The sequence below is a fragment of the Hyperoodon ampullatus genome (genome assembly GCF_949752795.1).
Source record: "Hyperoodon ampullatus genome assembly, chromosome: X".
Taxonomy (NCBI): domain Eukaryota; kingdom Metazoa; phylum Chordata; class Mammalia; order Artiodactyla; family Ziphiidae; genus Hyperoodon; species Hyperoodon ampullatus.
The window spans coordinates 8944900-8957233 of NC_136913.1; positions in this window are offsets into that span (position 1 = coordinate 8944900).

Sequence of the window (12334 nt, forward strand, 5' to 3'; positions counted from 1 at the left end):
GCAGTATTGCAGATTGTTCTTTGATGGGCTCATAGAAATTAGAAATAAAAACAACTTCACAGTGGTAAAAAAGCAGGGTAGGAGGTGATGGTCTGCTACTTTGCTGACTAATTGGTTTCCAGGGCAACTATAAATGACATTATGGAAAGGAGTTGAATGGTCACCCAAGGAATATTTCAAATATTGTATTGAATGGGGCAAACGCACCCCATTAGATAATTTCTGAGGGGTCATGGGTTCATTAGTCCATAAGGCAAACCAGTTCCTTTGGTTTTCTCAACTGAGAGCTCACATTTAAAAACCTGCATTTTGGGATTCCCTGGTGGCGCGGTGGTTGGGAGCCCGCCTGCCGGTGCGGGGGACGTGGGTTCGTGCCCCGGTCCAGGAGGATCCCACATGCTGCGGAGCGGCTGGGCCCGTGAGCCATGGCCGCTGAGCCTGCGCGTCCGGAGCCTGTGCTCCGCAACGGGAGAGGCCACAGCAGTGAGAGGCCCGCGTACCGCGAGGGAAAAAAAAAAAAAAACCTGCATTTTACCATGCCAAGACGTGATATGGTAAACATACTATGGTACAATCAAGGTTAGGTCAAACAACATTCTCTCTGTAAACAGGAGAAAATCACTCTTGTTGCTTAAGGAGTAAGTAGCTAAATGTTCTTAGATTTTACACATCCTGTGTCAAAAGTGAATGAGCCTATCTTCCCCATAAATGTTCTTCTCAACAAATTGCGTGTACCCTTTGTCCTTTGGGTTTAGTCCAGACTGGTAGATCATGACAGGATGATGTCAACATAACTGTATTGCTTTCAATGTGTAACCATATCTGAGAGCCACCTGAGGTTTTTTGATTTATGTCAGGTTACATTATAGATGCTCCGTAATGCAGCTGCTCTTAGTATAAAATTGCTGATTTGTAGAAGTAATACTCTATCATGCATTTCATACAGAAAAACAAGGAGAAATAAAACTATTGGAAAACTACATCTTTGTCTTCAAAACTTCCAAGCCAGACCGATCACAGAATCATGATTAAAATAATATCGATGAAGTGAACTCCTGCTTGCTCCCAGAAATCACTCTAAAGGGAACACCTGATGCTGGGTTTTTTTGCTCTGCCCTCGCTGTTTGGAATCAAGGCTTTGGTTTTGGAAATATCCAGCATATTTTGTACCCTTAAGGGACATTTTATAAAGAGGTTTCAGGTGTTGCCACTTTTTCAGTGATTATCTGGCAGTTCCAAATCCACCGGTCTCTGCTCTGCTATGTTTTGCGGGAAATGGGGCTCTGCATACCACCTTTTTTCCTGTGCTGGCTTGCTTCCCGTTTCTGCCAGTAGAGGGCACTGGAGAGGGAAGACGGAGGCAGGGAGGCGGGGTTTCAGCCTGACGGGCTCGCTTTTCCGGTCCCGGAGGCGAGGGCACCTAGCCCTGGCGGTCGCAGCTGGTTGTAGCTTGCTCCTTCTTTCAGCACTTCCAGAAGCAGCCTACTGGGAGGCGCCCCCTTCCTCAGGAGCCCCTTCTCTAAACCCCTGGTCCCAGCGGCAGCGGGGTAGCAGCGCTCGCTCCTCCACAGGTATCAACACGTTTTACACATTTGGAAAGTTCTTGATACATTTGCCAAATTGCTTTCCAGACGAATTATTGTGATTTACACTCTCACTGGTTATGTGTGAAAATGCTTCTAGAAGGCCCACTCCCATGCATTGGTTGTTCTTAATTAACTCATTATTGTCTTCTACCCGCAAAGCCTAAAATATGTATTATCTGGTGCTTTATAGATAAAGTTTGCCAAACCTGATCCAGGTTTTCAAATATATTACAATTGTGGGGCTTCCCTGGTGGTGCAGTGGTTGAGAGTCCGCCTGCCGATGCAGGGGACGCGGGCTCGTGCCCCGGTCCGGGAAGATCCCACGTGCCGCGGAGCGGCTAAGCCCGTGAGCCATGGCCGCTGAGCCTACGCGTCCGGAGCCTGTGCTCCGCGGCGGGAGAGGCCGCGGCAGTGAGAGGCCCGCGTACCGCAAAAAAAAAAAAAAGAAAAAAAAATATATATATTACAGTTGTGCCTGCCTATTTTTTATATTTTCAGAGTTATTTTTCAGTAGCTGTTGTTAGGCCCATTTGAACCCTCATTACTGAGGCATTTTCCTCCTTTTTAATTGATTTTATTTGTCAAAGTGACCACTTTTATGGTTTTTTTCCTCAAGAAATTTGCAGTTGGATTTATCAATAAGGCTATGTTGTTGTTTTCTAATATATTTCTTTTTATGCTTTAATTATTTTCTTCATTCTGCTTAATCTTAAAAAATCATTTTCTGAAAATGTTAAGGTATTATTTTTATTATTATTAAACCAACCAACCCCCATTTCTTTTAAAAAATCACCATACGAACATTTTCAGCCTCCCCAAAGCTTTCCAAGTTAAAACGAAAAGGCACAGACACATCGAAGCACAATTAAAAAGAAGGGGGAAAAAATCATCCATCCTCCCACCACCATAGCAGGTGCCATAATCATTTTGGAGTTTTTTCTTATCTTCTCTTTGAGGCACGTGTGTTTCAAAGGTTAGTTGAAGTCCTTCTGTTCTCTGATATTTAAATTAAATTTGCCTAAGTGCCCTTTTCCACACTCTCTGGGAAATCTAATCCCCTGGTCCACGTTTCTGTGACTCCAATGGGACTTTTCTGACGTCTGTATCAGTTTCTTCTCCATAGCCTTCCTCTCCTCAACCATTTTCTCTCTCTTTTTTTAAAAATTAATTTAGTTTTGGCTGCATTGAGTCTTCGCTGCTGTGCCCCAGCTTTCTCTAGTTGTGGCGAGCGGGGGCTACTCTTCGTGTGGTGTGCGGGCTTCTTATTGTGGTGGCTTCTCTTGTTGCGGAGCACGGGCTCTAGGTGCGCGGGCTTCAGTAGTTGTGGCACGTGGGCTCAGTAGTTGTGGCTCGCGGGCTCTAGAGCGCAGGCTCAGTAGTTGTGGCACACGGGCTTAGTTGCTCCACAGCATGTGGGATCTTCCCGGACCAGGGCTCGAACCCGTGTCCCCCGCATTGGCAGGTGGATTCTTAACCACTGTGCGGCAAAGGAAGTCCCTCTTTTTTTTTCGTTTTCCTGGGAGGAGTTATCAACTTTGATCCTTTTATCCCTAGTCAATTACAAGTTGCTTCTCATCAGCAGACTTAAATTCAACAACTATAGTTTTTGGTTTCCAAGAAGTCTTTGTTTCTCCTGACCTGTTTTCTGTTTAATAAGACAAGTATTGATAGAATTGGGAAAAAATGCTTTCTTCAAAGATGGGATTCTGAAACCCCTGACACTGAAACCGTGGATTAAAAAAAAAAAATATTTCCAGAGGTTAGAATATGATTATATTTTGTGGCTTACTTCCGTTGCCAGATGATTTCACTCTTTCTTAGATGATTCTCCATGTCTTACTTGTAGTTCAGGAGAGGCATTTTTCATCCACCCTGCTCACACTGCCATCTGAACAGAATGAGGTTTTTTGCTTTGAAGCTATAAAAGAAGATGATGGAGTTGGCTTGTTTTAAAATTCTTTTAAAGTATCTTAAAGTTTTGAAATACTAAATGGGACATCAGAACCTTAAGTTGAGTGCATTTATTGCTGCGTAATGACAAAGCTTGGTGGTTTAAAACGACAGTATTCCTTTTCACTGCCCTGTCAGTTACCTAGACTGTCACGTAGTTCCCCACAGTGTTGGCTGTGGCCACTCCTGCGACTGTATTGAGCTGAGAGCTCAGCTGGGGCTGAAACGTCCCAGATGGCTTCACTCAAGACTGGCACCGCACCTGGGGTGCCTGCTATGTCTGGGGACTGGTGGGGACTGTCCAGCAGGGGACACAGACTTCCACATGGTGACTCATGGTGCCAAAAGCAAAGCAGAAGCCACCAGGCATCTTCCACCATATTCTGCTGTCAAAGCAAGTCACAGGGCCACTCCAGATTCAGAGGGAGAGAAAATAAACTCCATGCCTTGACGGAGAGAGCAGAATGCACCACAGCCAGGGGAGGACTCCTTGGCAGCCATATTTGCAGACAGTCTATCAAAACTTAATGTAGGGCCTTCCCTGGTTGCACAGTGGTTAAGAATCCGCCTGCCAATGCAGGGGACATGGGTTCTAGCCCTGGTCCGGGAAGATCCCACACGCCACAGAACAACCAAGCCCGTGCACCACAGCTACTGAGCCTGCACTCTAGAGCCTGTGAGCCACAACTACTGAAGCCCATGCACCTAGAGCCCATGCTCTGCAACAAGAGAAGCCACTGCAATGAGAAGCCTGTGCACCGCAACGAAGAGTAGCCCCCGCTCGCCGCAACTAGAGAAAAGCCCGTGCACGGCAACGAAACCCAACGCAGCCAAAAATAAATACAAAAATAAATAATTAAAAAAAAACTTTAATGTAAATCCCGTGAATTACATTCAGGAAAATAATCCCCTAGATGCTGAAAATTTACATATCTGGTATTCATTGTGCCATGGGACAGTGTGGATAAATAATTAAATGTCTAGTGCATCGGTCAGTAAAGGGCCAGGTAGTAAATAATTTAGACTTTCTGGGCCATACAGCTTGCACTGCAACCACTCAACCTCTGCCATTAGAGTGCGAAAGCACCACAGAAAATATAGACATAAATAGATAGGGCTGGGTTCCAGTACAACTGTTTTTACTAAAAGCAGGTGGTGGTCAGGATTTGTCCTGCAGGCTGTGTTTTGCCACCCCTGGTCTAGAGAAATCCTGTAGTGCTTTTCCTGCTTTGTAAAGGGATTTAAAATTACCTAGGGAGGAGATTTCAGATTCTAATAATACCCACATAAACTGTCTGAAACTAACTAAAGTTAATATAATAATGAACAAGTAGTGAGCTTGTACTTGTTATTTTTGTACCGTTAGCATCACCCCATGCTAATAGTATCAAGCAGCATTTGTAGAGTCTGTTTATGACTTGAGAGTGATGCATGGTGGTACATCCTTTTTCCTTACTTGATTACCATTGCCTTTTAGATTCTATAAAATCACTTAATGTCCTCAGAGAAAGGATATTTGATAATGTGAAATCCTATTTGGTAAGCAGAAGGCAAACAGTGGGATAGTTGCTATTTTCAAAATACATTTACTAGCTTTATGTTCCCGTGACTCCAAATATTTGAGTTCTTGGGCTCTTAATAATGAAGCTAAAGGAAAGTCATGATTTCAAAACCCTCTTGACCACTTTTTTGTAGTAAATGATTTTTTTTGACACCTGCACTTTTCTGTAAACTCTCAACATCTCATATTTCATTCGTGATACATTAGTACTGATAAATGGAATATTTCCTGCCGCATCAGCAAACAAAGGATGTCACAGTCATCAGTGATTGCAGCCAGGTGAGCTGGTGAGCCCTGAGGGAACTCAGGAAGGGAAGAATACCTGCCATCTAGCAGCCATCAGACTGCAGCCACTCCCCGCGGTGAGCCCTGAGGAAACTCAGGATGTGAGAACACAGGATACTGGCCCCAGACTGCTGAGGTGCAGATCAAAGGAAGCATTTCAGTGAGCCCAGACTCCTGCATCTTCCCATACATAGAAAAGCGCTACATTCCTTAACTTGACATATCTGGTTTTCGTTAATTAACAATAATCTTCTGATGTTCAGACTACCTGCCCTTTGTTACAAAACTTCTATATAACCTGGCTCCACCCTCACCTCCTCGGAGCAGTTTGTCAGAGCTGTCTGAAACACTGTCTCCTGGGATGTAGTCCTCATTTTGCCCCAAATAAAACTTAACTCACAACTCTCACATTGTGCATTTTTTTAAAAGTCAGCAGTGCTTTATGAGATCGTAGTTGGGTTTTTTTCACATCCACACATGCCCATATGTGGGTGGAAATTGTGGAGAGTTTTTTATTAGTATGCACACCATTTTTTTGTTTGCTTGTTTTGTTTGTTTTGCACAGCATTTAAAAGTACAAGATATCCCAGGGAAATTAATTTCCATCCTCAGCACGAAAGGTACTTCTTTTCATCTAGATATTTTTGTGTGTGAGCATTAGATAATTCAGATATGGCATTCTTCTCAGTGCTACAATATGACTTACATTAAATCCAAAGAGAGTATTTCCTTTTGAAATTAAAATAGGGACATGAAACAATATGTAATCTATGAAAAAGTAAATGTTTTTCAAACTTATAGTCATAGTATTGACCTTTACAACTCTCAGATATTACTCTGCTATTTCATTCCTAGTTACCATAGTTTATTTTCTACCTGCAAGTGAGACACCAGAACAGAAAAGCTCGTGCTGCCCTCTGGGCTTGGTTTTCTAGTCTGTAAGAGCTCAGGTGGAAACGTTGCTTTTTGTTGTCCTGTCCTCATGTTTTCCAGCTCGCCACCTGGGCTGTCACACCCCCAGCCCCAGAGGTGTGTGCCTATTGTATGCACGGAGGAGCTTGAGAAAACCCTCACCTCCCTGGAGAGTGGCTTTGACTAAGTGTCTGTTTTGTAAGTGTGAAGGGATTCCTTTTGCTTCTCCCATGGATCCCTTGTCTGTATTGCTCGCGGACCTAGACTCTGTCATACAGAGTGCAGTAAGTCAGAAAGAGAAAGACGAATACCGTATGCTAACACATATATATGGAATCTAAGAAAAAAAATGTCATGAAGAACCTAGGGGTAAGACGGGAATAAAGATGCAGATCGGGCTTCCCTGGTGGCGCAGTGGTTGAGAGTCCGCCTGCCGATGCAGGGGACACGGGTTCGTGCCCCGGTCCGGGAAGATCCCACATGCCGTGGAGCGGCTGGGCCCGTGAGCCATGGCCGCTGAGCCTGCACGTCCGGAGCCTGTGCTCCGCAACGGGAGAGGCCACAACAGTGAGAGGCCCGCATACCGCAAAAAAAAAAAAAAAAAAAAGATGCAGACCTACTAGAGCATGGACTTGAGGATACAGGGAGGGGGAAGGGTAAGCTGTGACGAAGTGAGAGAGTGGCATGGACATATATACACTACCAAATGTAAAATAGACAGCTAGTGGGAAGCAGCCGCATAGCACGGGGAGATCAGCTCGGTGCTTTGTGACCACCTAGAGGGGTGGGATAGGGAGGTTGGGAGGGAGGGAGATGCAAGAGGGAGGAGATATGGGGATATATGTATATGTATAACCGATTCACTTTGTTATAAAGCAGAAACTGACACACCATTGTAAAGCAATTATACTGCAATAAAGATGTTAAAAAAAATAGCATTGGGCATTCGGTGGCTTCATGCAGACAACACATTTTAGGTTGAAATTTTCAACATCACTAGAATAGCAGTTGTTGCCTGAGCTCCTCCTTCTCCTGCCACAGAAAGTTCCTTCTCAGCTCCTGCACCCACCATGAATCTCTCCAGGAACTGTCTCAGAAATGAAATAAAAATAAATAGAATCCGGGCTTCCCTAGTGGCGCAGTGGTTAAGAATCCGCCTGCCAATGCAGGGAACATGGGTTCGAGCCCGTGGTCCGGGAAGATCCCACGTGCTGCAGAGCAACTAAGCCTGTGTGCCCCAACTACTGAGCCTGCACTCTAGAGCCCACGAGGCACAACTACTGAGCCCGCGTGCCACAACTACTTGAAGCGCACGTGCCTAGAGCCCGTGCTCCGCAACAAGAGAAGCCACCGCAATGAGAAGCCCACGCACCGCAACGAATAGTAGCCCCCGCTCACCGCAACTAGAGAAAGCCCGCGCACGGCAACGAAGACCCAACGCAGCCCAAAATAAATAAATAAAGTAAATAAATAAATAGAATCCATTCCTCACACCTTTGTTTGGAAGTGGCTTTTGCCTTCTTCTTTGGCCCTTTCAGATTGATGCTTCTTCCTTTGTACTACCTTTTCATTTCATGATTTTTTTTCCTTCAACTCCAGAGCGCTCAGCCTGAAGACTGGCTCCACCCCTCCTACTGGGTGAGATCAGGCTTCTAGAACCCGGCACAGAGCCTGGATCTCTGGGAGGGGCTGTTTCTCTTTTCTGCTTCCTTGAGGAAAATCAGTGCACGGTGATGCACAGACCTTATTCTATTTCATCCACCAGCCAGCTGACTGGCACTTTTTTTAGACATATGAAGTTACCGTGCATTGGGTTAGCCTCTCTAAGCTTCCTTTCGAACCCATCTCCTTTGATTCTTGTCCTATTTCCTTTTCAACCATCTGTTGAAGTATCTTCTTTAGAGGTACTGAAATTCAGATATGAAATACGCTTGTGAGGTGATTCAGGGCTTGAGAGGGGAATCAAGGATCCACTATGAAACAGAAAAGCCCTTTTCCTATATTTTCTAAAAGGCACAGAATAGTTTGAAAGTGCCAGTAATGACTTTTTTTAAGACTTAGAAATGACAGTTATTTCATTTCGATTTCCTCGATTACTGTGGAAATTGCCACCTCATAAGGATGTGGGCCTTGGCAGGTGGAAAATGAACACTTTAATTTTCAGCCTAATTGCCTGCATAGAAACATCTGGATGCATTCCGTGGATACCTCACAGTATGTATTGTTGAGAAATTATTCTTCCAATAGACTGTTCAATACTACCAAACTGATTATTTTATCTTTAACGTCTCATTGTAAACAGTAATCTTAAGTAGGATATTCTTTTCCCAAGGATAGTATCCTATTTCCCACATTTCCTATATCTAAATGAACCAAATCTAATCTTTTGCAGGAACACACCACAAAATTAGCTCGCTATCAGGATGTGCAAAAAGAGTGGTATAATGCAAATTGTTTTCAGTGTTGATGACTGAATTGTGTATTTCGATCAAGTCAGCCAAAGAGCATCTGAGCATATTTTAGTCACCTTAAAATATGGAGTTATTTATTTATTTATTTATTTATTTATTTATTGCGGTACGTGGGCCTCTCACTGTTGTGGCCTCTCCCGTTGCGGAGCACAGGCTCCGGACGCGCAGGCCCAGCGGCCATGGCTCACGGGCCCAGCCGCTCCGCGGCATGTGGGATCTTCCCGGACCTGGGCACGAACCCGTGTCCCCTGCATCGGCAGGCGGGCTCTCAACCACTGCGCCACCAGGGAAGCCCTTATATTCTTATTTTAAAATTAAAACAGCAAATACTCACCTCGAAGTTTAAAAGTTTTCGTGTGTTTCTGAAAGGCGCACCTTTCCAGGGACAGATCTTTCATGTCAATCAAGCCATACATTCTGTTCATTTCTATTTCTGTTGTCAGGTCTGGCTACTTCTCAGCTCTGGGGGATAAAAATGAGAAAGGGTGAGGTCCAGGCCGTGGCTCCTGCTTTTACATCAGCTTATTTCTGTCAAAACTGGGATTTTTTCCACGGAGAAGCAGGGGGTAATTCTAAGACCATTCTATGATTTCTGTTTAATCCTTCACAGAGAGAACAAAGCAGGGCTGAATTATCTGGCAGGAGATTTTAGAAATTTAGAGGCGAGGTCAAGGAGCGAATCTTGGCTAAGTGCTTCCTGAAACGTGTGCCTGTGTGATCTGGCTGGAGGCTTGTGCCAAGAGGATGCGTGAGGAGGAGGACGAGCGCGGATATAACTCCTGCGCACGTCCTCACTTAAGGCGCGGGTGTAGCTCCTGCGGGCCAGAGCTTCCCGCACGTCCTCACATACGCCTCCCAACAACAACTCGGGGGGATCTGGGTCCCCATTGAGCTGACAAAAGCCTGAGACACACGGATAAATAACAGGCAGCCAAGAAGGGAAAGGCAGGGATCTGAACCCAGATCTGCCTCCCAGAGGTCATGTATCTCCCACTGCCAGGGCCCGTGATGCCTTCGTGGGCCCCATCTTCCACCAAAAAGTATTAAAAATTATCTTTTAATACTATTTATTACTACTACTATTTACTACTGTTTTGGTATAAAGACAAATCTAATCCAGGCTGGAGTCATTTTTATATGTACATTATTATTATACTCTTTTTTTCTTCTGATTTTTTAAAAAAATATTTATTTATTTGGTTGCACTGGGTCTTAGTTGCAGCTCAAGGGCTCCTTAGTTGTGGCTGACCGGCTCCTTAGTTGCAGCATGGGGGCTCCTTAATTGTGACATGCAGCCTCCTTAGTTGCGGCACACAGGCTCCTTAGTTGTGGCATGTGAACTCTTAGTTGCAGCAGGCATGTAGGATCTAGTTCCCTGACCAGGGATCGAATCTGGGCCCCCTTGCATTGGGAGTGCAGAGTCTTATCCACTGTGCCAACAGGGAAGTCCCCTCTTGTGATTTTAAAAGAAATGAAAATGCAAATAATTTGTGTGGGCCTCTAGACATACTGTGGGCCCTGGATCCCAGGCTTCTTGTGTCTAGTGGAGAATGTTGCCTGGCCCCTCTAACACGATTCTTCCTTCAGTTTCTTTGTTTTCTAGGAGAAGGGGAAGTTAAGGGAAGCCAGAGCTTTGGGGTCAAGAGAAGGGGGATTTGTTATAGAAGCAGAGAGTATCTGGCACTGAGCAGAGTTTGAAAGTCACTGTGATCAGTCGTTTTTCAAAACCTTTTATTAGTGCTGGAACCCTTTGTGGTAAAAAGATGCGTTATTATATTCAACGTCAGTACAGCTGGCCCTCCACATCCTTGGTTCTGCGTCAGCGAATTCAACCAACCATGGGTTGAAGATATTTGGAAAAATAATGTCCAAAAAGTTCCCAAAAGGAAAACTTGAATTTGCCACACACTGACAGCTATTTACATTACATTGTATTTATACCTATTTACATAGCATTTACATTGCGTTAGATATTATAAGTAATCTAGAGCTGATTTTAAGTAGGTATACAAGAGTATGTGTGTAGGTTATAGGCAGATACCATACCATTTTATATAAGGGACTTGAGCATCCTCGGATTTTGGTATCCAAGGAGGGTCTTGGAAACAATCCTCTGTGGATACCGAGGGACGACTGTATATAAAATTGGTCGAAGTGGGCGAGTGCTGGAGCTCTCATTCCCAAACACTCTGCCATTCCGAAGGGCTCTTGACGGACCCTCGCTGACCCTGAAGGTGCATTGGAACAAAATCTCAAACCTCACCTCTTTCCCAGGGCAGGTCAGTGAGGCTCAGAAAAGCTGAGCTGCTCACAATTGCTCAGTGGTTCAACAACACTTGGACCCAGGCCTGGGAATCTGAATCCTGAGCCTGGCCTGTTTCACTAGCCTCCTCGTCCTTTCATTATGCCTACCTGGTCCAAAGAGTCACAGCCAAATCCAGTTTTGACTTCTCGAAACATAATTCAACTGGAAGATAAGTGGAAATGATGATTGATTAATATTGAAAATGAATGAAAGAATGAATGGGGAAGACACTGCAACACCAGGAGAGGTTTGGGGGTTTTTTTTTGCAAGGTGTCCTTTGGCTTAAAACTCAGGCCATCAGGTCCTCCTCATCCTCCCTGTGGTGGGCTCAGTTGTCCCTGTGAGGTTTGCTCTTGAAGATCCTGGGAATAAAGGGCTGGAGAGGAAGATACCTCATCTGGGGAAGGGTAGAAGATTCTAGAGTATTTTGTGAGTACAGACTCATGCTTGTCCTTCCATGTCACCCTTCTGTCAGTGCTGCTTCTGCTCTGGACTTCATTCTCTTCTACATCTGGGGGCTTCTAAGGAGAAAGTAAGGTGTGAGCTTCAGAAAATAGAGGTTCGAATCCTAGCTCTGCTGAGTATCCTTGGGCAATTTATGTAATCCCTGGACATTTCTGTTGTTCCTTCTCTACAGTAGAAAACAATGATGCCTGTTAGCTCACAGCATTGCTTTGAAGACCATTTGTGATAATATCTGAAATAGCACTGAGTAGCCTCCCTCTTGGATATATATCTCAGAGAAATTCTCACACAGATACAGAAGGAACATTTATGAAGGTGTTCATCATGACATTTATAGTGGTGGGAGTGTGGGAGGTTATTAGTCAACTGTGGTGAAAGCATACTCTGGAATATCTCTTAGCAATGAGAAGGAACGTACACACTGGATTTGCACACAGCAACATGGGTAGATCTTGAAAACAGTGCTGTGTGAAAAAAAAGTCAGAAAGAGAATGCTGTGGGTTTAGAGCCCAATGCCATGCATGTAACATCAAATACATGTACACAAACACACCCCTAAATGCTATACAAGGTCATATACAAATAAAAGATACACGTCAAATACACTAGAGTGGTAGAGTGGGGGAATGGGGATAGAGAATAAATAAAAGAAAATCAGGCCTTGTAGAGTCCAATGATGAAAATGTGCCACAAACCAGGGAGTTCGATTAATTTAACCTTCTGCATCTGAAACCCTAAACTAAAATTGCTTAGCAGTGAGCCAGTCACATAGTAGGCCTGGTTATACCTAACTCTGGAC